This window comes from Trichosurus vulpecula (assembly GCF_011100635.1).
Source record: "Trichosurus vulpecula isolate mTriVul1 chromosome X unlocalized genomic scaffold, mTriVul1.pri SUPER_X_unloc_6, whole genome shotgun sequence".
Classification (NCBI taxonomy): Eukaryota; Metazoa; Chordata; class Mammalia; order Diprotodontia; family Phalangeridae; genus Trichosurus; species Trichosurus vulpecula.
In genome coordinates, this window is record NW_023494382.1 from 808,692 (window position 1) to 834,932 (window position 26,241).

Consider the following 26,241-nt stretch of genomic DNA (forward strand, 5'->3'; position numbering starts at 1 on the left):
AAATCTACAGGTTCAAAGTGAGAGAACTTTAGGATCCCCTTTGGACTGCCTTTCTTGCTTTAGTTATTCAGTGGCAGCCCCTAAGAATAATTGGGCACTGGTTCTCTGAACCTGACATGATGCTAGGGTCAGGGCATCTCTAAACCTGATTTCCTGCTTGCTTCTATACATGTTCCTCAATGAGGACAAAGTCTAGGGTCCATGAAGACTGCTTGTCTTAGACTGCCACTCCTAATCCCAGGTCCCTGCCAGGCTCTGTGATGTAGCCCTGAGTAGCCTTGAGTAACAAATAGCACACCTTCCAGTGGGACCACAACACTTCTACCTGAATAAGGGCAGGCCCTTTGTTTAGGCCTGAGAATTATCTCTTCTCACCCGGGCTCTCACAGAGCTCTCACGTTAGAAAGTTCTACATAGTTTAATAATGGTTGGAGCCTCTCACTACTGTCCCTAGACCAATTCTGACCTGAGCTTTAGAATGACTTAGTGTGAATTTGTTCTTGTATTCCCCACTCACTACTCAGTCTGGAACACTTTCTATGTCTTTTTGGTGCAATTATGGTGGTGAGATTGCCCCTACTTCTTCCTGCTACTCTACTATCCTAGCTGGTCTCTCCTGTTCATATTACTATAACTCATATTACTACAACTCAGGAGGCTTCTTTCTATTCTTGCAATAGAAAATAATTGAGATAGCAATGTTGTGATGAATGTTAATCATATAAAAAAAACTAAAAAAAATTCCTCATGATTGGTTATGAGATGTCCAGAGTCCAACAGGCTTAAAGTGTTTTGTATTTAAATTCCCTTGGCAATTGTAGGGGTCTTGAAGAGCTTATACCTCCCAAGTAATTCCAAGTAATTGGTATTCTTGTAAATGTGTTTCATGATCTCATGGCCCATGACTTACACATAGTGTAGTCACTAGCAAGGAAAAGTTATTGAAGCTCACTATACGAAACTCCTTCTAGGAGGGCTTATCAGCAAGGCAATAAACACAATATAGATGATAATTGTCAAAATGCCTACATGGTTCCATATCACAAATTATACAATACTCTCCACATAGAAGGTAGATGAAGTAAACCATTTATTCAGGCACCAGAGGACCAGATCCTGAAACCAATATGCCCAATGCATCACAGCAGCAAAGAATTCTATATGCAATACCACAACAGAGAACCATTCCATTCCACAGCCTTACACTCCCTGCTATAATCTAGCCACCAACAAGCAAACTTACCACACAGTTATTACAGGTCTGCTTTCTTTTCCTCATCTCTAACTGTAGTAACTTCTCTCTCAGCATTTCCTGTGACACAATTTCCTTTTCCTGTCAGCAAGCTCCCACGACCACATGCAACGAAGGCTTCCTGTGACATAAGAAGGTAATAAGGCCTATTAATGGGTGGGAAATATTTTCAAATCTAAATTACTATGAATTTTGGCCCCAAGATCTTTCCTATCCATTACATAGGTCAATGGGAATTTTGGGATAATGGGTGTCAACAGAACATTACACAATAATATATCAGGCATAACACAAGATAAGCATATAAAACAATGTCATCATTCTCCCCTCGAACAAAGGGGGCTCAAAAATTTGGGGTGAGGGGGGAAGTTCTCATCCTCCATAGCTTCTTCCTGCTGAAATTAGACATAGATCTATCCCTGCCCCAAGAGTCCCATTTGAGAGGTCAGTTCTTTAGCTGGCATATGATGCTTGGTCACCACCATGTCCAGGGTGGCACATCACTTTCACGGAGAGGTCCAAGGATGACTTCCAGCTTAAGCAATCAGCCATCTGCAGGTGGATGGTACTAAGCCTGCAGGAAACAAATCTAGCAAACAAATTTAACAGACAAAAGTCCAAAAGAAACAAAGAGACTATCATACCCTCATTCACAGTAGAATACATGAGTGAAGGGTACAATTTTGAAATGATCTATTCCTGAATAAACAACCATTACAATATTATCTTTCCCATGTGCTATAATTTCCGCAGCCTTTGTACCATCTTCCAGCTTCCACTTTATCCATACTTTAGCTCCCAAATTTATTCTATCCATAAAACCAAACCCTTCCTTTCCTCTGCTATTTATTTTAGAAGGAGGGTCAGTTTTCACAAGGGGCATTGCTTTGCAAGGAATAATAATCACTCAAACTAGTCTATCATTTTTAAAAAAACTGTCTAAGTTCTTCACCCAAATTCTGGAGTGTCATAGTAATTTCTCCTTGATAACTAGAATCTATCACTCCAGCCAATACATGTATTCCCTGAGCTGCTAATCCTAATTTAGGTAATATCTGTCCAAAATGTTTCTTATGGATTCTCACACATAATCCAATAGAAACGTTTCTTATCTCTTTTTCTATCCAACCAAAAACCATCTAAACAACGTAAATCATATCCTGCCAAACAAGGTATTCTGGGATACAGTGGTGGGACATCTTCTCTCACAATCCAATAATCAATATTTGAGATCTTATGTGTCTGCTGTTTTCTAATTTGCAGATTTGGGGTCACCCTTCTGGCTGGAGGTGTACTTCCCCCTCACGGTCAATTATTCAAATGATGCAAAGCAGTGAACAAATTATCCTTCCAATGTTGGTACAAATCATGAGAACTTAACTTTCTTAACTTTTTTTCAACCATCCATTCATTCTTTTTATTAACCCAGATGGTTATGGATAATAGAGAATATGATATATCCATTGTATATTGTTTAATACACAATATCTCTTTATCTCATTGCCTTTGAAATGTGACCTATTGTCACTTTGAATCTGCATTGGGGTTCCATAATATAGAATCATAATATCCAGATTTTTACATGTGTTTTTCTGGGTTGCATTCTTATAAGGACAAGCCACTAGAACATCTGAATAGGTGTCAACATAAGTACATATAAATTTGCATCCTTTATCTTGGGGTAGTGGGCCAATATAATCTATCTGCCAAATTTGGGCTGGAACTTTTCCCCTTGCTATTTCCCCAATTACTACCCTAGGAACAGTTTGTTCCTTTTCTAATTGACACATGTAACATTCCTCTGCTACTTGCTTTAACAATTAATGAGAGATGCTAATAATTCAATGTTGTGCCCACCAGTATGTGGCCTGGACCCCAAATGGCCAGCCATTTGTTGGACCCATTTTGCTAGTACCAGTTCATCATTTGGTGTCAGAGTATGGACAATATGTTGAGTAGCAATCTTTGCTCATCAATCAGCATGTGTACTGTGCTCATGTTCTGGCATAGCGAGGGCCACATGAGTAAAAGTTGGATTAGGAGCAGCTGGGGCCTGAGCCTAGCAGGAGGGGGTCCTGAGGTTCATGTATGCCATAAACAAATTCAGTTTGTGGGCATTTATTTGTACATTCATGGATGTATTTAATCTTCACTTTAATCCCCACTATTACCACTACTGCTACCACTATCATTAATGAGGGTTTTCAGGCAAGTGATAATGGGAATTGATGCCATCTTTGACCCAATTGCACAGGTACATCAGTTCCCTTGGATGTATTTCAATTTCTGTCTTCTGAGAAATCTTTCTTCAGTTATGATAATTGTCAGAAAACTTTATTGCATTGTTGGAGCTCAGTTCTGTGTGGCTGCAAAGCTGGACCCCTCCACCTGCTACTTAGAGGCCCTTAATCAAGGAGATAGATTATGCCAATGCAAGGAGTTTTTTTCACAAATCTTAAGGAAACCATGTCTTATTTGAAAAATAGGTCCAATTTGGTCAATAAGTTATAGTTTCCATGTTCCTTTGATTAAATAAAGACAACTGGCAGATCCGGGGGGAGGGTGGGGAGTGGAACATCACTTTTTCTGATTTCAGGGAACTGTACCCGTTCACTCTCCCCCTTCAAATTTGTAAAGTCCATAATCTTTCCTCCAATTAGAAATAACATTACCTAATTTTGTATCCCGGTTAATTGCTTTGTTTTAATTAACTTGTCTTAATTGATTATTGGTTTATAATTCATAAAAATCTACCTTTCTGCTTTTTCACAACAGGTTTGCTTCTAGAACATAAGTGTTGTGAAAAACATCACTAAACCTCCACAAAAATGGGCAAGGAAAACATTCACATTAACAATGTTGTCATTGGACACATAGACTCTGGCAAGTCCACCACTACTGGCCACCTCATCTACAAACATAGTGGAATTGATAAGAGAACCATTGAGAAGTTCAAGAAGGAGCCTGCTGAAAAGGGAAAGGGCTCCTTCAAATAAGCCCGGGTCTTGGAATAACTGAAGGCTGAGCATGAGCTTGGTATCACTAGTGATATCTGCCTGTGAAAACTTGAGACCAGCAAGTACTATGTGACCATTATTGATGCTCCAGGACACAGAGACTTTATCAAGAACATGATTACAGGCACATCTCAGGCTGACTGTGCTGTCCTGAGCATTGGTGCTGGTGTTGGTGAATTTGAAGCTGGTGTCTCAAAGAATGGGCAGACCCATGAGCATGCCCTTCTGGCCTACACACTAGGTATAAAACCATTGATTCTTGGTGTAAACAAAATGGATTCCACCAAGCCCCACTACAGCCAGAAGAGATATGAGGAAATTGTCAAGGAAGTCAGTATGGATATTAAGAAAATTGACTAGAACCCTGACACAGTAGCTTTTATGCCAATTTCAGGTTGAAATGGTGACAATGCTGGAGCCAAGCTCTAATGCGCCTTCGTTCAAGGGATGGACAGTCACTCGTAAGGATGGCAATGCCACTCTTTGAATCTTTGAATTGCATCCTGCCACCAACTCGTCCAGCTGACAAGCCCCTTCATCTACCCCTCCAAGATGTCTACAAGATTGGAGGTATTGGTACTATACCTGTAGGCCAAGTAGAAACTGATGTTTTAGAACCAAAGCATGGCAGTCACCTTTGCTCCAGTCAATGTTACAACTGAAGTAAAGTCTGTTGAAATGCACCATGAAGCTTTCAATGAGCCTCTGCTAGGACATAACTTTGGTTTCAGTGTCAAGAATGTGCCTGTCAAAGTTGTCCATCATGGTAATGTGGGTGGTGACAGCAAGAATGATCCACCTATGGAAGCAGCTGGTTTCACCGCACAGATTATTATCCTAAACCATCCAGACCACATCAGTGTTGGCTATGCACCTGTTCTGGAGTGCCACACTGCTCGCATTGCTTGCAAGTTTGCTGAACTGAAGGAGAAGGTTAACCAATGTTCTGGAAAGAAACTAGAAGATAACCCTAAATTTCAGAAATCTGGTGAAGCTGCCATCATTGACATGGTTGCAGGCAAGCCCATGTGTGTGGAGAGCTTCTCTGATTATCCTCCTGTGGATTGCTTTGCTGTGCATGATACAAGGAAGATTGTTGCAGGTAGTGCTATCAAGGCAGTTGACAAGAAGACTGCTGGAGCTGGCAAGGTCACAAAATCTGCCAAGAACACTGAGAAGGCTAAATGAATATTCTGTACAACACCTGCCAACCTAGTCTTTTTTAAAATGAATAAATTTATTTTTAGTTTTCAACATTCATTTCCACATGATTTTGAGTTACAAATTTTCTCCCCATCTCTCCCTTCTTCCCCAGGGTGAGATGGCATGTATTCTGATTGTCCCTTTCCCATCTCTTCCCTTGCTTCTATCGCCTCCATCCCCCTTCCCTTACTCTATTTCCCCTTATTTTCTTGTAGGGCAAAATAGGTTAGGTAATCAAGCTATATAAAGTATTCCATTTGTTTTATGTTGTATTATATACTTCATATATACATACATTTTATATATCTTGGATACATAACCCTTATCAGAGAAATTTGATAATATATAATTATGCATAAAGTTATATACATGTAACTAATAATCATTCCTAAACTGATCATAGAGTTTGAATAAAACAGTTTTCCAAATAACTGCAAAGTACTTCCAACCATGGAAAAAATGCTTCAAATCACTAAAAATGAGAGAAATTCAAATTAAAGTAATGCAGAGGCTTTACTTCATATAGCGCTAGCTGGTACAAATGATAAAAATGGCAGTAATATTGGAAGGATTGCCAGAAGATGGGAACACTAATACATTCCTGGTGGAGTTGTGTAATGGTATAGTTATTTTGGAAAGTAATTTGCAATTATGCCAATGAAGTGACTAAAATCTCCTTACACTTTGAAGCAGGGACTATAGTTATGCTCATACTCCAAGGAAGCCCTCAGTAATAAACAAAAGGTCCTGACACGCTCCCCAGTATTTATAGTAGCACTTGGTGATGGCTAAGAACTAGAAACCAAACAGGTGACTATCAAATAAGAAATGGAGAAATAAATTTTTGTATACGAACGTAATGGAATATTACCGGACTGTAAGAAATGATGAGTCTGATGAATATAGAGAAGCACTAGAAAGATCTACGTGAACTGTTGCAAAGTAAAGTAGATGAAAAAACCCAATATACACAGTAACAACAACAGTATAAATGGAAAGACTGATACACCAAAAGGTCAAAAGTGAATCTAACAAAATTATAAAGATCAGGAAGGACAAACTGGAATGAAGAGACATGAGAAAGACATCGCCAACATACCCCATTGTGGAAGTGGGAGGTCCACAGGTGTTACATACTACACATGGTTTTAGACTTTCTCAATGTTTCAGTCAATTACGATAATTCTGTTTCTTCTCTAAAAACACTCATATCAGATGGGGAGGGATACATGGGATTCTATAGTGAAGCAAGAAAACAGCAACAAAAAATTACTGAAAATATTACAAATTCCTTCTCATAGGAAGAAGCCTTACCATGAGTAAAATTTAATCATATGTGGTTTTTCATAATGAGGAGAGAGCCAACCTCAAAGTCAGGAAGACTTGAGTTCATGTCCTGACTCAGGCACACTGCCTCTGTGACATTGGATAGGCGACTTAACCTATCGGTGCTCCAGGCAACTCTGAGGCTTTAAGTGGCAGAAGGACTGCTGACCTGCACGGTCTGTGACTTCTTTTTACCTCTAAAATGGAATTACAGGAGTGAAATGAACAAGCCAAAGATATGAAAGAATATGCCATAGATTCTAAAGGATATGTTTAGTTTTTAAGCATATACACATGTATATATACATATATATGGACATATACAATTTATTATTATTACATAAAATGTGATATATTATATATAAGCATTTATAAATATCTCCAACTATGTCTCTCCCCTCTCCACTTAACCAAACATAAACAAAAATTCTCCTTGCAAACATGCATAGTTCACAAAACTAATCCCCACATTAGTAATGCCTGAAAATGTATGCATCTCTCTGCATTTAAGTTAACGTCCTCTCTGATAAGAGGCAGTGTTACCATTCAACTTCAGTCTTTCAGACTTGTGGTTTTTACTGACGTTAATCATTGTGCTAACAATGTATAAATCAGAGCTATTATTATTATCATCGGCATTGCTGCTGCTTACCACAACTGCTGCTGCTGCTGCTGTTGCTTCTACTTACCTGCCAATAGATCTAACTGAAATAAGCCCTTCTTGAAAATACAAAAGTTAGGCTAGAAAAAAAACAGCCTCTCCTTTGGGGCCTCTCAGACCATGTTGAGGAGGGTACCAAAATCGTTGTTCCACACAGGATTTCTCAGTGCTGGGAAAATCCTTCCACTTCCTTACAAAAGGAAAGGAAAAGGCTGAACAAGACAGAAACTGATGCCTACTATTTGAAATGGTTCTTTCAAACTCAACATGTTCATGATAAAGACTCACAAGACAACATGATCCCCCTGAAGTTCTTCTCTCTTCTAACTTCCCCATCAATGTCTGGGACAGCACCACCTTTCCAGCCACACCGAGCTCCACCCTGGAAGACCTCAGCCGGTAAGGGAACTTATGTGATACCTGAACAGCCAGCTATTGCTAGAAAAACCCTGCCCCCACCCCCTAACTAAAAAAACCCCAGTTTGTGTAAGAAAATCAGACTTAGTTCCTGCCGTTTGGCGTTCAGTGGGTGTCCTTGACATCCCCCCCACCCCATGACTGTTCTGGGAGTATGGAGTATGTCCAAGGGAAGGGCCTGATGCTTAGCAATCTCTGTTTCTTTCCTGAGCGGGCTGAGAGACGTCTCTATCTTGTGTCAACAAACCCAGCTGGAGCATCCCTCGGTGTCTGCCTATGGCCTTGAAGGATGAAAGCCTCAGCCCCAGATATTCTTTTGAATTATATGGCTTCTGCCTTATCTTGAACCTTCCTTGTTGTGTGAGTTACGGCAAGATGGACACAGGGATCCTGGGTTGTAATTTCAGTTGACACTTTGTCAGCTATCTGATATGTTGTATTTACAATCTATTCAGGAGGTTCCTCTTATTGTATCATGGTCATAAAAAGTGAAATAACACAGGTGTGCTGAGTCTGCAAAATGACATTTCAAGAGATAATTAAGCACTGAATCCTGTATTCTCTATTTAAACTACCCTTTTGCTTCAAACGTTGCCATTGATTTGGGAAGACCCCAATGGCCGCCAGCTAAATAAATTCTCCACTTAAAACTTATACTCTGTGGTGTGTCTCACTCGCTTCTGGTATAACATTTATACATCATCTTGCCCAGAACCAATGCTCCAACTCATTTCCTAGTCACCAGCTGTAAACTTTTCTCTACTATCAGTTTTCAATTTTCTCTGAGTTCTGGTCTCTTCTCTCACTAGAATAGAAGCTTACTGGGGAAGCAGCTGTTTTTTCTTACTTGTACTTTTGAATTCAGCACTTAGCAGAGTACCTGGTACAAAGTAAGCACTCAATAACTGTTAAGGGCCGAGTTAGAGCTGAGCCCTGTCCTCCCCAGACCTCCAGGCCCAGGGGCCTGCCGAGATAGACTCAGGGCTTTGGGATGTGGGTGGAGCCAGGAGGAAGGGTCTCGCCTTTGTTGCCTCCCTAGCGATTCCAGGTCGGACCTGCCAGACCACGTGGAACTTCCGGCTCTCTGGCAGAGCATGTGGAACTTCCGGCTGCCTGACCACATGGAGTTTCCGGTCTTTGCCTGGACTGCCTGCCCGCAGGGAGTTTTGGGTAGTGCGGGAAGAGAAGGGGAGGAGAATAGGCGGAGTCAGGGTGGTACTAGGACCCAGGTGTATTAGCTTTACCTGTCTTTCACCCACTAACCAAAGAGAGTACCTACGTCACTAAAGGTATAAATGTGCTGCTTGCTGAAATAATAAACGGAGTCATTCACCATCTTGTTCGGCTCCCGCCCCGTACATTGTCCGCGAGATCAGGCCCTTTGCTTAGGCAGAGGCCTGGGGCTTGGGGGGAAACCCGGGGAAAGTTACGAGGCTTCGGAAGCCCGTGACAAATAACTGCCAAGGCTTTATCTACCTTTCTATCTATCTATCTATCTATCTATGTAACTGTCTGGCTTTTCAGGTGGATCCTTGTGAGTGCTTAAAATTCATAATTCATAAAATAAATAAAGCCCAGATGTGCAGCATTAGCCAAATTTTAAAGTGTAAGGGTGCAGAATAAAAATTTTACAATAGGCTCTTATGTATGTATCTAACTCTCAGTCAATCTATGTATCTGTCTATGATTACACGTGTTATTGCCATTGAGGCAAATAGTTCAGTATTTCTCTGACTTGCTGTGTCTGAAAGGGAGATCACAATATCTGGAAAGGTTTATGCCAGAACATACTTTTCTGCCTCCGTGATCTATATATCGTCTATCTGTCTATTCCAGGACCCTCACTCTTCCTCAGCTCCCATATCTAATCAGTGGCAGAGTTTTAAAATAAGTACATGACCAATACCTCAGACCTGCATTTTATCCCTCCACTCACAAACCTCATCTCTTCTCTTCTTGTCCTTTACAACAGTCTCCTAAGTGGTCTCCCCGCCTCAGGTCGTCCCCCTCTCAGTTCCATCCTCCCCTCAGCTACTGAAGGATATTCTTGCTGCTTGGTTCTGATCATGTCCATCCCAACCTCAAAAAGCTACAGTGGCTCACTGGTACCTCTAGTATCAAAGCGAACAAACTCTGTCTTTTATTACATTTTGTAAACACCTAAAACGTAACTACTTGATGTAATCCTGTATTATTCCACTTTGTGTACTCTAAGATCCAGGCTTATTTGGCTTGTTGCTGTTCTTCATGCACCACATTTCATGTCTGTTCTTTAAACCTTTACAAAGGCTGGTCCCCTTGCCTGAAATTCATTCTCTCCTTCTCTTTGCCTCTTCCAATCCCCTAGTTTCCTTTGAAGCTCACCTAACTTGTTGCCTCATCCTGCTTAAGGGCATTCCTAAATATCACCTCCTGCCAAAAAAAAAGTTATAGACGCCTTTTCCCAAACAACTTATATTTTCTTTATATCTTATACATAATTGTTTACGTACATGTTGTCTTCACCAATAGGACTTAAGCTCCGGGAAGGCAGAGGCTACTGAGTTATTGTTTTTGTATCCCCAGAACCTTGTCTTTGACCTCATGTGGAAAAGGTGGTTAAGAAATACTGTACTTGTTGACCATTTCCTTGCCATTTAGGAAAATAGGACAGTCTTTCACTGACTTCTCCTGGCCACAAAGAATACTGCAGTGTATGAAAAAGTTTAAGTCAGAAAATAGTTTCTGGAGAGATGAATGTTATTTCCATTTCGCATCCACATCCTAGTACTACATTCTGATCCATTTAAAAAAAATATGTTAATCAATTTTATAAAGAGACAACTCAATCACTGTGAAAACAGGCAAAAAGTAGCCAAAGAAAATCCTTCAGAGTAAATAGGAATTCAGATTAAATCACCAACATTCCAAGGGCTTATTTCAATTCTAATTCTGTTACAAGAGAATGATGAAGGTTAAGATGAAATAGAAGTAAAGAGAACATTGTACAGAATTTAGCTAAAGTGCACCTGGTCCCAGGGAGAACTATTAATGTTGCCCATTCCAAGAGCAAAACTTTGGAGAAAGTAATACACAAAAATTTGCTTTGGTGGAAGTTTCTGAAATATATATCAAAAGTTAGATTAAGATGTTACCATAGGGGGAGGCTTTCTTATGTCCTAGAGATATTTAGCAACATTGTTAGCCCTGCATGGTTATGCAAAATCACCTAGTAAAAGAAATGTGTGCTATAGGCATTGTAGATAGTAGTAGAGCTTCAATTGGAATCTGGCTTCTCTAACTTCAGTTCCAGTGTTCCTGTCTTTGCACCAGGTTTTCATCACCTCTCACTTTGGTCCTCCATTCTGAACAAAGCTGTCTCTCTCTTCTTTCAGTCACTGTCAATCTTCTAAAAAGTGTGGTCTCCACCAGGGGCCATGGTTCCCTCCCTCTTCAGCCATTGTTTTAATCTCCTAAATGAGGGTACAGGATCAGAGTTCTAGAAGGATGGATCCAAGGGATTTCAGAGGTCATATATTCCAACCCCATCATTATGTGAAGCCTTTCAAAAGATCTGAAAAATATTATTTCCAAGTAATTTAATCATTTTATAAATAATACCAGCATTTCAATGTCAGAATGGTCTCCATCTTAGAACAAAGACAATGATGGTGACAATGATTTAATATCAATTTAATAATTTCAGTAAGGGCCAGAGCGTGAACTAATCAACCAGAAACAAAGCATGGACCTAACAGCTTCTTTGTCCTCTTCCTATGTCAACAAGCCCAGATGGGGCTAACTTAAGAGCATTCTGTCTTCTTTCTGTGACCATTAAAGATGAGACACTTATCTTGAAACACTATCTTGAATAATGGGAATTTTACTTATCTTAATATTTTATAGACATATACTATGTTATGGTAAGTTAATGCTAAAGAAAATACATATGTCCTAGATTGTAATTTCAATGGACATTTTGTCAACTTTCTTATTGTATTTACAACCTATCAAATTAAGAAATTCCTTTCTTATCCTGTGATTAAACATACAAGGACAACATAAACTTTGAGTGACACAGATATGCTGAGTTGGGGCTGTCCTGAAATGTATGTAAGCCTTCTCATTCTTTTATTTAGACAGTCCGATTTTGTCTGGTTCCATACATATATGTATGCGGCCAGATTTAAGGGAAGAAACAATATGCATTTACATATCATCTAGCCTGTTTGCCTCCATTAACCAAACTTGCAGGTCAACAAGGGCAATGAGCTAAAGTCTTAAATGCCCATGTGGAAGGGGGGTGTTCCTGAGGCTGGCAGTCAACACTGATTGGCTAACAATGAAAGAATGAATGTTACAGTGAGGAGATGGCCATATTAAATGAACTCTGATTATGGAATTAACTTCAAAGTTATCCCCAGGCTTGGGTAATCTATTCAAAGAATTTATACTCACTCAAACCAGGGTAGAGCACAATGGCTTCCCCACCTTGGTGGGGTCTAAACAAGAATGTTAAGTTAGTCTAATCTTATTATCAGTAATATCCTTCAGGAGAATAAACTTATGAAATCAGTGTTTTAGAAAAAAGGGAGGAGCTCTGGATCTACTCAAATCATTGGTTATTAATAATCCTTTCTCCCAATTATCCAGAAAAGGAAACTGGGGCCCAGGGAGGTAAAGTGAGTTGCTATTTATTCTAAACATCACTGGTCTATACCTACCAGGGGCCTCAGAGTCATCATCTTTGAGACTCTCAATATACAGATGAGGAAACTGAGGCCCAGAGCATGGAAGTGATTTGCCCATTCCATACTAAAGATATTACCAGGGTGGGAAGTCCTAGGTAATGTAGTTAAACCCCCTCAATTTATGGATGAAAAGACTGTTGCTAGGTAAGCTGATGAGACTTGCCTGAGATCCCACAGCTAGCTGGGTACTTAGGCTGGACTTGAACTCAGGTATTTGTATCTCTAAAGTTCAGAAATGTGGCCACTCAATCCTGCTGCCTCCTATACTCTCCTCTCTCTAGTTGTTCTAAGACTGAAGTGGAAGGGGAATAGAATTTCACCCAAAATATAAAGCTGATCTAGTAAACATTCAAGCCATACTTGTTGGCCTGAAAGGAATTTTTTGGCTTCCTGTCTACATAAAACCTGTGTTGAAGAAGTGAATACCTTGAAGCCGCCTTTTCCTTTTGATGACTTGAGAAGTTTGAAAGGATTTGCATAAACGATTAGGTTACATCATATCGGTGCCTCTAAAAATGACCAGTGCAGCCTCAAACATGGTGGAAAGGCTCTGTAGGTATCCTAACACTGAAACAACACATATCGTCTAATGCTCACACATGCGCCAGAGGGGACCTAGGGGACATGGTAGTGCTATTGCCCTGGTTTTCTCAGACAGATTTTTGTCTCCCACTGTTTGGCAAAAAATTAATATCTCCTCCTGACCTAGCTCAACACATTTGCAAACAGGCATACACGTCAGTGTGCCAAGTAACATGATAAAAGAATAAAAATAAAGACTGTTTCTAACACATGGGTCAATAATGAAATGATTGAATTACCCAGAAGTATATCTCTTGAACTTTTGTAATGTTACATAATGATGAGGTGGGGAATACACATGAAAGTCAGAGAAGAAGAAAAATCAAAGAGACTAATTCCTTAGGTTTCAGATGTAGAAGTTCAGAAAAGAAAAACATCACTAAATACTAGAGACAAAATACCTGAGGTCCAATCCTACCTCAGACACTGTTTTTGGCTTCAGTCTCTTCCACTTTAGATACAGAGCTTTGAACTTGATGGCCTGGGATGTTCCGTATAGCTATAGGTTTATAATATGTAATTGGAGAACTTATTCTATTTCCCTTGGCATGTTTCCTTACCTGGATATTTGGGAGGAGGGGGAAATAGAAGGCCTCTGAGGTTCTTCCTAAGACTGTATTAGGGACTGAAAGTAACCCCTGGGTGGAGAGAGAGTTGAGAGAGAAGATAACATCCATATATTTGAAGCCATTGACAGATAAAAATACAATGTGACAGATCTGTTCAAAATGCAGTGCCATGTGGTAGGGGGAAGGCTGTGGGAGAATGAGAACACAGTTTGATGGCAGGAATGCTGGTACAGATGCCGGTGTCTCCACACCAATCCCTGAAAAACCTTCACTTGGTCCATTAAACTTCTTCCTCCATCTTACAATTTCTCCCCTTCTTTTGTGGCTAAACTCCTTGAGACTTGTCTGCAATAGATGTCTTCACTTCTATTCTACTTACTCTCATATTGACTCTTTATTGTCTGGCTTAGACCATATCATTGAATGGACAATGCTCTTCCCTAAGTTACTAAACCTATTTTAATTGCCAAATCTAATGGCCTTTTCCCAGTCCTAATCCTTCTTGACTTCTCTGTCCATTTTGACACGTTCAGTCACCTTCTTCTATTGGACACTCTCTTCCATCTCCATTTTCATGATATTTCTCATTTGGTTCTTTTCCTGTCTATCTATTCACACCTTCTCACAATCCTTTGCAAGTTTTTCATCCAGGTCAGGCTCACATGGGTGTCCCACAAGGCTCTGTCCTGTGCCTTCTGCTCCTTTCCTTCTGTAGTATTCCATTTGGTGACCTCATCTCCTCAAATGCATTGAATAATCATCTCTTTGCTGAGGATCCTGAGATCTACTAACATTCTCCATTGAAATTTAGTATCAAACTCCAAGTACCCATTGGACATCTCAAAATGTATGTCCTGTAGACAGCTAGGTGGCCCTGGCGGGGGGGGTAAACTTGATTTCAAATCTGGCTTTAAATACTTTCCGTGTGAGCCTAGGTAAGTCACCTACCCTCTGTCTGCCTCAGTTAACTCAAATATGCAATGAAGATAATAGCAATATCTACTTCACAGTGTTTTTTATGAGGACCAATTGAATTGCTGCTTATTCTAAATACTTAGAATAATGCTTGCCACATTACAGGCACTTACCAAATGCTTGTTCTCTTACATGAAGCTCAACATGCCCCAAACTGAACTCATCTTGCCTCACAAACTCTGCCCTTTTCCTATCTTCCTTATTAATAGAGAGGATACCAACATCCACCTAGGCCCTAAATCTATGACTCTTCCTTTTCTCTCATACACAACCCAGATCCATGCTGTTCCCAAAGCTTGCTGATTACACTTTCAAAACATCTCCTACATATGTTATTTTCTCTCCTCTCTCAGTCCCGCAAAGCCACTGTATATCCTCATCATTTGTAGCTTGGATTATTATAATCACCCACCAGTTGGTTTTCATCTAAAGTCTGTGTGCTCAAAGTAATATTCTTGAAAGATTGTAGAGTAGGTAAAAAAGTTAGGCTCTCCTAATCTCCTCCACAAAAGAGAGACCATGGCAGGAGAGTTAATGTAGAGTAGCAGGAAATATAAACTTTGGGGAATAGATGTTTCCCTCCTAAGATAACATAAGGAAATGCAAAGAAAGAAGGGACCACCTGGGGTGGGGGTTTAGCAGGAATGAAGTGCAAACACTTCCAGGCAGACTCTGAAGAATTAACAGGCAACCAGCCCTGGGGGCAGCTGCGTTGGGAGGCAGCCTCAACCTCAGGTACTTTCTCCTCATGGATGGTGTGGGGTTGGAAAGGCTGAGAAGCAGATTGAAGGACTTTCCACTTTTGAGGAAAGCTAAGCTATGCTGACTTGATGAGATCGTGGGGCTGTGACTGTGGGCAAAAGGAGCTAGCACATATCTGGTTAGTGAAGTAGCAGAGGAGCAGGGACCCTGCCTGCTTTGAGCACTTACAGGAGAGTACAATCCCTGGTTTCAGTTCCAGACTAGAAAAGTCATCTGAAGTTTGCAGTTACCACAGAGACTAAGAGCATTTGTGACATACTGCAGTTTGGGGCCCTAGCTGTGACTTAGAAGGGAAGAGAACTGCCCAAGAGTTCAGAAAATAGTAGTAACAAGGACCTGAGGCTTGAGAAATCAGTCCTTATTCCACCAGACTAGAACTTGATTATAATAATAAGCTGCTAAAAATAAAAGAAAATAAAATAAAAATGTATACAAAAGGAGAAAGATCCCAATCATAGACAGCCACTATGGGGACAGAAAAGATTGGATTCATATTTAGAGGAAGAGCTAAAAAAGCCATTAGCTTCCCCTTGCTCAATTCTAGTTTTCATGGAATTATTTTCTTCCTTAAGCTTTTGATTCTCAAATTCCCTTTGGTGGACTTTCTTTTCATAATTTTGATTTTCTTATATTCCTCTTTTTTTCCTCCTACTTTTTCCTTGATGCCTCTTCTCTGATTTTTAAAGTCCTTTTAAAGTTCTTCTAAGAACTCTTTTTGGGCTGGTGACCATTTGATGTATCTCATTGAAAAGGGAGTGGCTTTTTTAGCTCTTCCTCTAAATATGAATCCAATCATCCCTGGTGAAGATTTAGGCTGAATTCCTGTTTTAACTGAAAAAATTCATTATGTGCATCAGTTCATAAATCCAGGGTTTCACTTGTCTCCATAGTTCCTTTCTAAAGAGCAAGTGAGTTTTCAGAAGTGCAAATCCAGCAAGAACATGTATTAAAATGGGAGAAAATGTAATACTAAGTTTTGGACACGCGATGGCCGACTAAAACTGTAATATCTGAAGTGTCCACAAGGTGGCAGGCGTATCTCAAAAGATTCAACAAACTACAACATTGTTAATGGACACCAGATGTCAGCGAAAGACCATGCTATGTAACTCAAAATCAATAAATTGTTCAAAAAACTTTCTTAAGCCCCTCCTATATTTTAGGGACTGCTCTCAGTGCTAAGAATACAAAGACAAAAATGAGGCCCTCCGTGGCAAGAAAATATATACACATACACATCTATACAAAACACGGGAAAAAGGAAGAGCAATTGGGTGAGGTCTAATAAATAGAAGGGACCATATTAGTCAGTCAACAAGCATTTATTTGTTGCCGGCTATGTGCCACATACTCTACTCAGTGTTGAGGGTAGGAAAAGAAGGTCAAAAAGATTTCCATGCCTCAACCAGCTCACAATCTGATTGGAGAACCAAAGAACGACAACAAAATTAATTTAAATTAATTTAAAGAGGGAGAGCACTAGAATTGAGAGATGTTGGGATAGGCTTCGGGTCAAAAATGAGTTGTTGACTGCAATTGTAAAAAACCATATTAATCAGTAGAGAACAAAAGGAAAACCATTCTGGGCTTGTTGGATAGGTGGAGAAAATGACTGCAGTCAAGAGATGGAGTATCTTGGAAGGAAACCATTGTCATAAGATCACAGAATAAGTGTGAGGGAGTAAAGGGTAAGAATATAGGAAAGATGGGAGGTGGCTAGGTTATGAAGGGCATTGAATGCCTAACACAAGGATTTAGTATTTCATCCTTGAGGTGATATAGAGGCATTTGAGTTTATGGAGTAGGGGGATAACATCGTTAGAAGTGTTTTAGGAAAATCACTTTGGTGGCTGAATGGAAACTGCATTAGAATGAGGGTAGACTTGGGGAAAGGCAGACAAAGGAACATGCTCTTGCAATGCAAGAGTAGGGCATGTATGAGGTGATGAAAACTTGCAGGAGAATGATGGCACATTTTTTTGGGTTTTGGGGTTGTTGTTTTTTTGGATAGGGGAAGGCAGGCCAATTGGGATTAAGTGACTTGCCCAAAGTCCCTCAGCTAGTGTGTCAAGTGTCCAAGGCCGGATTTGAACTCGGGTTGTCCTGACTCCAGGGCCAGTGCTCTACTTACTACATCACCTAGCTGCTCCAGTGGCACTGTTAGAAGAGAAAAGGGCGCATACTGTAGAAGGCTTCAGGCACTGATTTTGCATGTGGAGTGAGAGATTGTAAATAGTCAAGGAAAACCCCTAGGATGTTAGCCTGAGGGAATGAGAGGTGATGGTGGAGTCTATAGTAATATAGATGGCAGGTGGGGATTAACGAGGATGGATGAGTTTTGTTTTAGACATACTGATTTGAAGATCTCTATTGGACATCCCATTCCAAATTTCTAAAAGACAGCTGAAGGTGCAAGTTAGAAGTGAAGGTGAGTAGACATGTTGGGGCAGGATAGGAAGAATTCAAAATCATCAGGACAGAGGTGACTATTAATTCTATCTAAGTTGCTGAGATCAACAAGGCAAACAGCATAAAGAGAGAAGAAAAGAGGGCCAAAGATGAAACTGTGTGTGACCCATACAGTTAGAGGGCATCATATAGATGAAGGTGTAGTGGAGAAGAATCAGGAGCAGTTAGATTAATATGAGTCAAACCAGAGGAGAGTACTACCTCTGAGGGGAGAAGGAAGAGCTAGAGAAAAAAAAGAGTATCAAGGAGGAAAGGGTGATCAGCAGCATCAAAAGCTGCAGAGAGGTTGAGGAGAAGGAGAGCTGAGAAAAGAACACTGGATCTGGCAACAAAGAGATCACTGGTAACTTTGAAGACAATAGTATTGGTGGAAAGATAAGTTGGAAAAGAGTGACAAGCAAGTAGAAGCACCTATTGTAGATAGCCTTTTCAAAGAGTTTAACCACGAAAGTCAGAATACATAAAGGCTGAGAGTAGGGATAGAAGAAATAAGTAATGCTTTTTTTGAACATGGGGAAGACATGAGCATGTTTGTGGGCACTAGAGAATGAGCCAATACACAGGGAGAGATTCAAAATAAGTGATACAGTGAAGATGATAGTGATTTGATAAGACAGGCACAGTAGGATTTCTGAGCAGCAACGATGGAGCAGGTGAAGCTGTGTCCCATAAATTTGTAGCAGATCCGGCAGGAATGGCTTTTCAATTTCTGTACCTTCATTGAACAGCTCAAATGGAAGAGCAAAGCGGCAAATGGAATGAGAGATCCCAGTCTGACAAATTGGCAAATCATCATTAATGAAATGATAAGGAGGCAAGTCACTTAACCCCAATTGCCTTGCCTTCCACCCTCCAAAAAATTGGTTAATGACATGTTGAGGATTCAAACTATACTATAAATGAGTAGTCATCAAAAAAATGGAATGGTTTAAAAAATAGAGGGGCAAATCTATGAAAAAACTCCAAAGTAAGAATGAGCAGCAATTTGGCAAACATATACCATGTTTGCTAAATCTGAAACTATAAAGAACTCAGGAATGAAGTCCTCCTTTGATAATAACTATTGAGGTAACTACCAAATAGGGAGAAGTTAAAGTTAGACCTATAGCACATACCATATTAGAAACTAAATTTAAATGGATTTATGCCCGTATTAATGATCATATCACAAACATTAGAAAAAAAAACAGAACCTTTACCTGAATCAGATATAGGTAAAAAATACATTCCTAAAATATTCTGCACTATTTCTCCTGTCAAACAATTCATAGCCTAGTCAGGATCGCTTCAAGGCAAGGATTACCAGTTTCAGAGTTAAATTAAAAATTATTCTGCTAAGGGGACAACATTTCCTGACCCTAGTGCAGATGGCAGTGCTTGAATAACGCCATCCTGGACAAAAATAGGGAAATAGTGTCCTATGAGAGTAACCGTATTACATTTATGGCTTCATCTTGAACGCTGGCCCTTGTCAGGGCAAAGGAGGTACTCTTCTCTACCACTGTACTGAATGCATTTGTGGGATCCAGCCAGGCTAGACCGAACATTCCTTCTTTTCTCTTTGGCATTATTAAAGTTAAAATATAGGAAGAAATTATGTTCATAGTAGTGATCAGGAGTCATGAAAGCCTTCTCGAACCATTCTTAGTATCCCAATTCCCTACTCTTTTGGGTTGAACTGAGGGATAGACTTTACCCATGAGGTTACATACATATATAGGTCTACATTTTTAGAATTGATTCTTATTGTCTGTTCTCTAGATGAAAATAACACCAGAGACCTGCCACTAATTTCAGAGATACTTATATTTATGTGAAGTTTTAAAAAAATTATGAAAATGTACCCTACATTGCATTTTACATTATAAAAATTATATTACATTAAATTGCATTACATTATGAAAACCTTTTTTCTGCATTTGTTGACAAAATGAAATTAATTTTGTCCTCTCTTTTATTTAAGTGGACAAATATTTTCATATTTTTCTTAGTATTTAACCAGCAATGACAAACATTGGAGTGGATGTGGGGCATTTGAGACATCAATGCACTGTTCGTGGAGTTGTGAACCGATTTAAGCATTATGTAAAGCAATTTGGAATTATTCCCAAAGTGCTATAAAACCATGCCAGCAATATCACTTCTATCTAGAGATATAAAACAAAAAGAAAAGTACCCATATGTATAAAAATATTTATAGCAGCTCTTTTATGGGGACAAAGAATTGGAGATGGAGAGGATACCCATCAATTGGGGAATATGTGAACAAACTGTAGAATATAATTGTGATGGAATACTATTGTGCAATAAGAAATGATGAGCAGGATGGTCTCAGAAGTATGTGGAAGTACCTACATGAACTAGGGGCACCTAGGTTGTGCAGTGAGTAGAACACTGGCCCTGGAGTCAGGAGGACCTGAGTTCACATACAGCCTCAGACACTTGACACACTTACTAGTTGTGTGACTTTGGGCAAGTCATTTAACCCCAATTGCCTTGCCTTCCACCCTCGGGGAAAAAAAAGAATCACATGAGCTGAAGTAAAATTAAATGAATAGAGCCAAGAGAATACTGTACACAGCAACAGCAATACTATAAGATGATCAACTGTGAATAACTTAGCTATTCTCAGCAATATAATGATCTAAGAGAATTCTGAAAGATTTATGATGAAAAATGCTATCCATCCCTAGAGAAAGGACTGATGGACTCTGAATACAGATCAAAGCACACATTTTAAAACTTTGTTTATTCATCTTATATATATATATATACACACATGTATATATTATTTTTTGTTTTTTTTGGTCCATGTTTTCTTTTACAAACATGACTAATATGGAAATATGTTTTGCACAACTACACACATATGACTTATATAAAAATACTTGCCTTCTAAATGACAGGGGCAGGGAAGGAGGGAGAGAATTTGGAACTCAAAAGTTTTAAACAGATATTTTAAAAAGTTTTTACATGTAATTAAGGAAAATTATATACTAAATAGTCTTTAAAAGAAAACCAAGAGTAGATCAAGTACAACCCATAGCTCAGAAAGATAGTTCTCAACAAGGTACATGAGAAGATATTCAGAAGCTCCGCTTGTATTTTGAAAAAAATGTACATTTATGTAATTATCTTGATCATAAAAATAAACTTATGCATGAGAACATAATAATAATAATAATAATGATGATGATGAAATCCATTGTATCATATGAAAAATATATTTAGCCAGCTTTGAATGGGAAAAACAAAACATTTATAAGTTCTCAACACCATTTGAAAATTTTATACAAATTAACAATATATTAGTGCACAAAAACATCACATACAGATGTAGAAATGTATAAATACTTAATTCATCTTTTGTAAACCCATAAGGCAATAAAAATTGTTGTAAGTTAAGGGTTTGCAAACAAAAATAACTACTATCCAAATGGAGACTTAATAACGAAATCCTAAAAAAATGAATTTGTCAAAGAAAAATCAGAGAAACAATTGATAATTATGTGAAAGAAAATGATGATGATGGAACAATATACCATAATTTCTGGAATACTGCTTAAGTAGTCCTGATAAGGGGATTCACATCTCTACAAACAGCCATTAACAAAATAGAAGTAGAGAAGGGGAAAGAACAGAATAGCAAGCAAAAAAATTAAAAATCCAAGAATTAAAACTAAAATAAACACAAGGGAATTATATTGAAAATTAGAAAAGTAGATAAGTTGGGCAAAATATGAGTAATATATGAAACCTGAAGTTGTTTCCTTGAAAAAAACAAGTAAAATCAATAAACCATTAATTAATTTGATTTTTAAAAAAGAGGGCAGAAATTGAAATCAACAAAATAATAAATAAGCAAGCTGAAATCTCTACAAATTAGAAAAAAATGTGTAATGGCAGCATATACACAGATCTATAACAAGATAATTGAGAACACAAAAGAAATTGAAGAATACATTTTTTTAAAAAATTGAAATACCCAAACCATCGGATCACCAAATCAAAACCTTCAATAGCTCAACTTCAGAAAAAAAAAATAGATATTGCTATAAAGGAAGTGCCAGCTGGTCCTGATGACTTCATAGGAGACTTTGACCAAGCCTTTTAAAGAACAATTAGTAGCAAAGCTTCACAAGCCATTCTCCAAAGCCAAGAAAGAATGTCCCCTACCAGAATCCTATCATGAGACAACAATATTCCTAATACTGAAGCTTGGAATGATAAAACACAGAAAAAAAGCTATAGGCCAACATCACTAATGCAGATAGAATAAAAAAAAATAAATAGTCCTCTGTACAAACACTACAGAAATTTAATCAAGAAATTAATGGTTATAACAAAGAAGGATTTGTACCAGGGATGCAAAGACAGTCCAATATTAGAAAACCTTCAATGTAAATATCACATTAAAACCAAACAACCCAAACCAGATGATGATCTCAATAAATGATGAAAAGTGTTTGACAAATATTAGCATGATTTTCTGGTAAAAATCCTACAACATATAGGTACAGCAAGATGTTTTTAAATATCATACAAAGGATCTATCTAAAAGTAAAAACAAGTATTATATTCTATGGGGATAAAACTAGAAAATGTTTCAGGATATTCAGTTGTAAAATAAGGGTGCCCACTCTTCCCTGTATCATTTGATACAGTTCTAGAAAGGCTAGAAATGGCAATAAGATCAGGGAAAGAAATCAAAGGCACAAAGAAAGATAGAAAGAAGATAAAATCATCCCTGTACACTGATGATAAGATGCTGTGCTTCAAAAATCTTAGGAAACCAATAAAGACACTGATCAAGGCAAGAAAGTTGAAGGTGATACAATTACCTCTCAAAGATAAATTGTACTTGCGCATAATAATAAAAATATCCAAAAGGTTGTAAGAGAAAAGGAAATGAAACTGCAAACAACTTCAAAATGCACAAAATATCTAGAGATCAGTCTATCAGAGGAAACAAATATTTGTATAGATTCAGTCACAAGGGATTCCTTAAAGAATTAAAGAAAAACTAAAATAGCAAGATGAATATTCAAAGATCATGGCTAGTCTATTCCAATAAAATGAAAGTGACAATATTAGTCAAGGTAATTTAAACATTTTATGCCATACCAATCAAATTGCCAAGATGAAACTTTATGGAATTTTATAAACTACAACAAAAACCATTTAGAAAACCAATAGATCTCAAGTATCAAATGAAATGATGAAAAGAAATAGGTATGAAAGAGGAATAGCACTTTGATACATCCAATTATATTGTAAGGTACCAACAAGCAAAACCATCTAGTACTGATTTAAAAAAAAAACAGAAAGATTGATTGATGGAACAGACTAGACAAGAAAGAATCAGAAATAATGGAACTCCATGAACCAGTGTCTGATAAATGGGAAAACATAAATTACCTATGAATGAACTACTGGGAATACCAGTACCTTCAAAATGGAAACATGATCTTCATATTAATGATCATATTATAAAATGATTGGAAGAGAAAAAGATCATATACTTATCACAGCTATGGATAAGAGATGATATCTTAACAGAAGATGAAATAGAGCAATTTATATAAAAAATTAATATTTTCACTACATGAAACAGAAAACCTTCTTCAAAAATAAAATTAATATACTTTAGATAAGAAAAGTGATTGAATGGGAAACAATCTTTTTATCAAATTTCTCTAATACAGATTCAGTATCCAAGATACAGAAACAACATACATGTATGTATAATATATATGATTAATAGCCATTCCACAATGAATAAATGGTCAAAAGATATGAGTAAATAGTTCTGAAAAGAATTTCAGAATGCTCACGACCACATGCAAGAATGCTCTAAATCACTAATAATAAGAGAAAGACAGATTAACAACCCTGAGAATATATCTCATACTTTGAAAATTAGCAAAGTTGACAAAGAATGACAGCAGGCAATGTTGCAGGGGTTGTGTAATGATAAACACACTAATGCATTGCTGGTGAAGCAAAGGGATGGTACAAGTATTCTGTAAAGTAATTTGGAAGAATCCAAATTATGTCATTAAAATTTCCATATCACTTGAACCAGAAACTCCATTACAGGATATATGCCCTCAAAAAGCCTTCGATCAGTAGAAATCCCAATATACACCAAAATACTATGCTGTTTGCAACAGCAAAGAACTGGAAACAAAGTAGCTGCCCATTGATTGGGGAGTGCTTAAACAAACTGCAGTACATCAGTATAATGGAATGCGACTGTGCTGTAAGAAATTATGTATGTGATGACTAGAAAGAAGCATGGAAAAACTCTATTTGAATTGATGCAAAGTGAAGTAAGTGGAGCTAAGAAAAAAATATAAACTATGACTGCAACGATATAAAAGGAAAAAAATTGCACACAAAAATTAAAAGCAAATAGTATGGAAGTATAAATATCAAGCATGACTCTAAAAAAAATAAGCAGATACCCTTAATACCCTCTTTTATGAAGGTATGAAATTTATAGCTGTTTCACATATATTCCTATAGGGTAGGAAGGAGCAAAATATAGTCTTTCACAACATGAGTATTGTGGAAGGCTTTTGCATAATGATACACATGTGGCCTATGTTGAATTGCTTGCCTTCTTAGGGAGGGTGGGTAGGGAGGGAAAAGCAGAAAGAATTTGGAACTTGAAGTTTTAAAAGAAGATGTTCAAAAAACAGTTTTTGCATGGAACTAGGAAATCTATCTTGCCCTAAATGAAAGTAAGGGAAAAGGGAATGGGGAGGAGTGGGATAACAGAAGGGAGGGCTGACTGGGGAACAGGGCAATCAGAATATATGCCATCTTGGAGTGGGGGGGGGAGGGTAGAAATGGGGAGAAAATTTGTAATTCAAACTCTTGTGAAAATTAATGCTGAAAACTAAACTTATTAAATAAATAAATAATGATCTGAAATAAAAAAAAAGAATCTCTACACTGTCTCCAACTAGCCACCAAAAAAATACCTAACAATGCCTGAGACATGGTGGATGCTTAATAAATGCTTGTGGACTGCTTGGCAAGAGATGCAGTCATCAGGAGAAAACTGGTTTCATTTGGTGCCAGGAAATATGAATAGAAAAGCAAAGTTAAAGCACAAGGGGAAATGTGTTAGTGGAAAATCAGGGACTCCCTGAAAATTCAGGGAAAAGGGAGCAGGGAAAAAAGATAATCACTTGGTGTATGAGTATCAGGCAGCCAGAAGATGACAGTTCCTAGCCATCAATTAAGAGAGTACCAAGACTAGTAGAAGCTCATGGAATAAGTCAGACTCAAGGTTCTAAATAAAGATTGCTCTTATGATGGAACCTTCAGTGCTCTGGTCTCCCAGGTGAATCCAGCCAACTTGATTGGAGGTAGGAAGGGCCCAAATGTAAATGATGTTGGGAACTAGCCACAATGAAGGGTAGAAGTTGGGTGGGACTTTACCATCAGAGAAGCATCATGGCCTAGGAGCATTTTGACCTCTATGGGATTTCTTGTTCCTTGATAAGGGCTATCTCATCCAGAAACAGAAGCTTACTAGGGCATCTCCTATATGGCTTCCCTTCAGTAATTTGGCATGTCTTCAGCTGTTGTCTGTTTAGATTTCTATTGGTCCTGCCATGTAAGACCAGTAGGAACAGTGATTACTCAAGGGATAAGTACGAGGGATAACATTTTTGCAGTCATTTCCTTTCCATTAGAGTATATTTGTGTTGTATGTTGGGGAGACCCTGACAATAACACCAATATTAGCAGGAAGGCTACCTCCCTTACACCCCTAGGGTGCCTGCTTTAGATGATACAAGGCTTGGGAAAACAGCTTCAAGAACTGCATAGGGTGACTTCTTAGTTTGTGATCAAGCAGGAAATGTCCCATGTATACTGCAGAAATGGCTCTGCTAGTATTTCAGGCTACAGAATTCATTCCTACTCAAATCCCAGAGGCAGTGGGAACAGATGGTGAGCTTCCTGATTATTTAGGAGTAAGATTTAATATTCTGTCACTTATTTTGCAACAGGCCAAGCTAAGTTAGTTTGGAAAATTGGGAGGTCTGTGCTGGCCTAGGCCATTCCTCTGATGGCAAAAGGGTGGTCCCTAAGACAAGCTAGGCAGTGTTAGTACTATCATGTTAAATTTAATATATTTTTAAAAGGAAAAAAGATGTTGTATACAAGGATTGATGGTTTGACATCTAGCCCTTTTTCATTTGAATTGTGAGATGTTCATGTATGTAAAATTCATATGGTGTAATATGGGTGAACAGGACTA

General features: G+C 38.3%; 2 pseudogenes; one reads left to right on the forward strand and one right to left on the reverse strand.

Annotated features, from left to right (window-relative positions):
* Positions 1 to 26,241, reverse strand: part of LOC118833242 — a 632,463-nt pseudogene that overhangs the window by 419,508 nt on the left and 186,714 nt on the right.
* LOC118833241 lies at positions 1,271 to 5,457 on the forward strand (annotated as a pseudogene).